The sequence below is a fragment of the Tachypleus tridentatus genome, chromosome 1, assembly GCF_004210375.1.
Source record: "Tachypleus tridentatus isolate NWPU-2018 chromosome 1, ASM421037v1, whole genome shotgun sequence".
Lineage (NCBI taxonomy): Eukaryota > Metazoa > Arthropoda > Merostomata > Xiphosura > Limulidae > Tachypleus > Tachypleus tridentatus.
This window is the reverse complement of record NC_134825.1, coordinates 124,527,458-124,533,457: the sequence shown is the minus strand read 5'-3', so window position 1 is coordinate 124,533,457 and position 6,000 is coordinate 124,527,458.

Below are 6,000 nucleotides of genomic sequence, written 5' to 3'. Positions count from 1 at the left end.
GTGTGTTAAATGTGTCATATAATTATTTTCTTTTTCCTTTTCTTGCTTTTTCATTTTTCTTTTACCTACTACAATTTGAATTGCTCAATGATTTTATGCCTAATTCACAGCTCGATACACTCGAAAAATATATTGCTTGCTTGAACCAAAATATTGATTTAACTTTTACCGGTGTAATTGGTTTGTACAAGCCAGACCGAGATATTGGTTACCGTAACTAATAAACGTTAGATGCAGTTAGTACTAACCTGAAAAGGTAAGTTCAACCAATATAATTGTTTAATATAACCATTGTACTTTGTTACTCCAACTAGTACAATTTTTAAGAAAGTAATAATAACAATAATAAGAGTCAAAGAAATCAAATAACTCTTTTCAGACATAGTTTCAGTTCGGGTATAAGTCCTTTATTGCAACTGTATACATAATATATATATATCAACAAAAAGAATACTTAGTCAGTGTACTAAGAACAGATTATATATTGGTGTACAAAGTATAAGTCAATATCTGTCAATATTTACATTAACATTAAGTGAGTTACTATTCAACAAAATACAGATATCATTTCACTAAATACCCGTGTTTGTTTTAAAATTTTAATCAATAAATTGCATTACCCCATTATGACCTTTCAGCCAACAATTATACATTGTGTCACGCCGCTTTGATTTTTATTTTAACTGTTTTCATTGTAACATGCCATTAAGACTTTCCAACCGATGAGTATTCATTTTATCAGGACATTATGACTTTTAAGCCAGTCGGTATTAATTTTAACATTGCATTTTAATTTTCCAGGAAATTGTTCTTTATATTATCAAACAAGTGTGATCGTTCAGTCAAAAATTTTAATCTAATATCAAGAAATCCCCTTCAACTCTTTTTAACCCCAGTGGCACAGCGGGTATTTTTTAAGGATACACACAGCTAGAAATTGGGTTTCGATACCAGAGCACAGATAGTTCATTGTGTAGCTTTCCACTTAATTCTAAACAAACAAACAAACAAAAATCCACTCTTGTTAAAAATTCGGGAATAATAAAACTAGTGATTAAGATGTAAGCTTAAGAACTTATGATTCTAAATTTTGAAGTGCCTGTGATAGGCATCTGTATAGAGTGAATTTCACAAGTGTAGCGGTTTTGGACTAGTAGTCAATCATGCTCTAAGAGCAAGAGGAAAACACGATTTTCAACTTTTCTCCAATGAATGACAAACTCACTTGCTGAAAACACGAGACATTTTAAGGTACAGCACCTATTTACACTCCAGTAAGTTTCTTTTGTAAACAAATTAATGCCTTGTTTCGGTTAGTTTTGAATTTCGACAAAGCTACTCCGGGTCTATCTGCACTAATCATCAACAGTTAAGAAGTGATAGACTTGAAAGAAAGTTGTTTGCGAATATCACCCACCGCCAACTCTTCGATTACTCTTTTACTAACAAATAGTGAAATTGATCGTGATACTATAACGCTCTCAGAGCTGAGAGGGTAAGCATGTTAGGAGACAGGATATGAATCTTCGACCCGTAAATTGCTAATCGAGCGTCTTAACTGCTAGGGTATGCCAGGCCCTATTTTCTTTTAGATATCTCACTTGAATGTTCTTAAAAGTTTATTTATTATGAGATGACGACCTGTGGTTTCTAAATTATGTTTTAATATCTTCCAGTCATGTATTATGTTTGATTTCAACTATAAAGTGATCACAATCAGAGTCTACTCTATATTTGACAGTGTTTGCGTTAATATTAAACTTAGGCATTAATTTATTAGGAAATATTTGGAATGTAGTTCATTCTCGAACTTTTAATACAAACATACCATATCCGTCATATCAAAAAATTGCAATGAATTTCGATTAAAAACCATGAAAGTCTTTCAAGAAATATGACGTGCTTCTAGCAACTAATATTATATTTACATAGTAATATATATTTATAGTGTGTTAGCAGAAGATGCTGAACATAATTTTTAATTAGTTAGCGTGTAAAGTATGCAGAAAATTTTATTGTATTAATTAGCATATTAAAAGTATTATGAGTTTCGCTCGATACAAATTTTCAATAATTTATCTTCTGAAAATATTTTTTTTCTTGCTTATAAAATGTTATATTAAACAACAATGCAAATTTTGGGACCATCATTTCTTTCCCTGTCTAATGTAATTTTAAATTATACTTTATTAATTACAATTTTAACTCTCAAACCAAATTCTAGATTGAAAATCTAATGGTTTATAAGTAGAATATTAAGAAATGTATAATTTTGGGAAGGGGCCGGTGAAATCATACAAAAATGCACTAATATTGATGTTGTTGTTTATTAAAAAGTCGGGCGATGTTCTCATTTGTTTGTTTGCTTTAACACAAAACTGCACATAAACACATGGACCTTGAACTCATAATTCTAGAGTTAAAGGTGTGTTTAATGGCCCAATGATCGCTACTTTTAAATGACAGTGTGAAGATTTGTTATCCATCGAAGCAATTGATAAAATAAGAATAAATTTCCAACTCTTTATGGGTGTGTCTTACGTACGTTGTCACAAGAGTAGATAATAATTAAATTTCATTTCTTAATATATTTCATTTATGTGTTCAAAGCGATTTAGAACAGAATGAGTTTTGAGCTGTGTTCTTTACATTAAACGTGTACTATCTATCCACTTAGACTAGAATTAATATGTCTTGTGTGGTAGTCAGTGCGCTCTACTTGCAGTTTACTGGTTGCGAGTTTGAATTATATCGTCGAACGTGTTCGCTTTTTTTTTTCAGTCGTGTGGGAGTTATAATGTGACGATCAATTACACTATTTGATAAGAGTAGCCTAAGAGCTGATTGTGAGTGGCGTTAACTTGCTGTCTATCTCTTCTGAATTTGGGACAGCTGCTACAGGTAATCCTGGAGTAGTTTTGTGCGAAATTCAAAGAAACAAACAACTAAATAACACATCAAGACATCTCCACACGGTTATTATAATTATGAAGGAACAGCTCTGTTTACTAGAAACAAAGACAGGGAAAATTTTCAAGAATTCATTTAATAAATAAACCATTTGGTTTGTAAAGAAAAGAACAAAAAATTGTATATGTCTGATTATTATTATCTAATTATTTTGATTGTTTATTTTTGGAATTTCGCGATGACTATCTGCACAAGCCGTCCCTAATTTAGCAGTGTATGACTAGAGGGAAGGCAACTAGTCATCACCACCCATCATCAGCTCTTCCGCTACTCGTTTACAAACGAATAGTGAAATAGACTAAAAGGGCAAGCATGTTTGATGTGACAGAAATTCGAACCCGCAACCCTCAGATTACTAGTCTTAACAATTGAAATAGTATTCTAACAAGACATGTTGTATGCTAATTTTTATTGTTTTGTTTGTTCAAATTCGCGGGCAAAATTACTTGAAAACTACCTGCGCCACCTCTCCCAAATGTTGAAGTGTTACAGAATACTTGTCGATAGCACCTACTTCCTCTAATAGAATAGTGGGATTTGTTCGTCATTTGTATAACACATTAACAACTAAAAAGCGCAAAGCACCCACCATATAAATATATATTGTAATGCTAATAACCTGCAAACCACGGAATCAAGTCCAGCACTCTAACCACTTCGCCGCACTGCAAGTAGGTTAAATATAACAATATTATTTATGATATTTAAGAACAGTTCACAACAAGCCAGATGTTTCAGTATTATTAATAATTTCTGAGTGAAAGTAAGGAGGGTAGATAATAATATACCAACCAGATTATATCTGTTATATCAAATGGTAACGTTGCCTTTTCAAGCCAGCCGTGACAGAGCCGTGGTTGATGCGCTATTTATGGCATTTCTAGGGTAGACTTTGGAGGCTTAAACTTTCGTAATAATATTTTCATCATTTCATTTGGGCAACTTGAAGATTTTTGTTCTCTATCAGGTTTATGCAACTAAATAGGTTTAATATCAAAATATAGAAGTATTATTTTATGACATATATGTTGGTGTGTTAGGCTCTTATAACTGGCTTTATATTTGATGAAACGGAACTGATTCAGAGAACAAAATTTAAACTCATTAAATAGTGAATTTTTATAGGATATCTGTGAATACGGCCACATAAATATACATATTTATAATGCTTCATACAGAACGTTATTACGTTTGGAACATTTTCGAACTTTTAATTCCGAACCCGGAAACTTTCTCGTTTTAATGAATATCATACAATTAATCTCTGTCAACGTACATAATTGGCAAAATTTATGAACACATAAATGCATAAGTTACAAAGTTTTTTTTGTTTTTTTTTCATTTCTAAACTAAGAAATTTGTGCTAAAAATAATTAATTTCAAGTTACTTAAAATTAAAATAACTTGAAATAATTATTCTGGTAATAATTAACGTCTTAAGTAAAATGTGTTTTGATTCACAATAATTTGTAACCATATTCCAGAATAACATATTCTTACAAGAAGGAAGTTTATAATTTATACTATGTGTTGATATTACATAACAACAGGATAACATCGAACTAATTTTTCGTTGGCATATTCTGACATGATCACTCAGTGCAAGTAATAAAAGATCTTTACTTTGAAATAATTTGTTATCGATTGATAATGATCTTATTTAATCCTACAAATTTTATTAAAAATGATCGTATTTAATGTTACAAATTTTATTGACAATGATAATATTTCATTGTAGAAATTTAATTAATAGTGATCATATCTCATCTTACATACTTTATTGATAATGATCATATTTCACCGTAAAAAGTTATTGATAATGATCATATTCGATTGTACAAATTCTATTCAAAATGATCATATTTCATCCAACAGAGTTTACTGATTATAATCATATATCATCATAAAAATTTTATTGATAATGAGCATATTTCATTGTAGAAATTTATTGACAGTAATTATACTTCATTGTAGAAATTTTATTGATAATGAACATATTTCATAGCACAAATTTTATTGATAATGATTATATTTCATCGCACAGATTTTATTAATAATGATTATATTTCATCGTATAAATTTTATAGATAACTATCATATTTCATTGTAGAAATTTTATTGATAATGATAATATTTCATTGTACAGATTTTATTAATTATTATCAAATTTCATCATAGAAATTATTTGAATAAAGACCATATATTTCATCCTACAAATGTTACTGATAATGATCATATTTCATCTTCCAGATTTTATTGATAATTATTATATTTTTTGTGCAACTTTTTGTGATAATGATTATATCTCATTGCATCAATTTTATTGGTAATGATCATATTTCATCGTCCACATTTTACTGATAATTATCATATTTCATTGTGCATATTTTATTTATACTGATAATATTTCATTGTATAAATTTTATTGATAATGATCATATTTCATCGTAAGATGTTTATTGATAATGATCATATTTCACCGTAGAGATTTTGTTGATAATGATCATATTTCACCGTAGAGATTTTATTGATAATGATCATATTTCACCGTAGAGATTTTATTGATAATGATCATATTTAACCATAGAGATTTTATTGATAATAATCATATTTCATCGTACAAATTTTTTGATAAAGATCATATTTCATTGCACAGATTTTATTGATAATGATCATATTTCGTTATAGAAATTTTATTGATAATGATCATATTTCATCGTACAAATATTATTGATGATTATGATATTTCACTGTAGAATTTTTTGAAAATGATCATATTTGATAGTGCAAATTTTATTTATGTTGACCATATTTCATAGTACAAATTTTATTGATAATGATCATATTTCATCGTAGACATTTTATTGTTAATAATCATGTTTCATCATAGAAATTTTATTGATAATAATTTTATGTCACCATAAAAAATTTTATTCATAATAATCATATTTCATCTTTGAAATGTTATTGATAATGATCATATTTTATCGTAAAAATGTTTTTGATAATTATTATATTTCATCGTAGAAA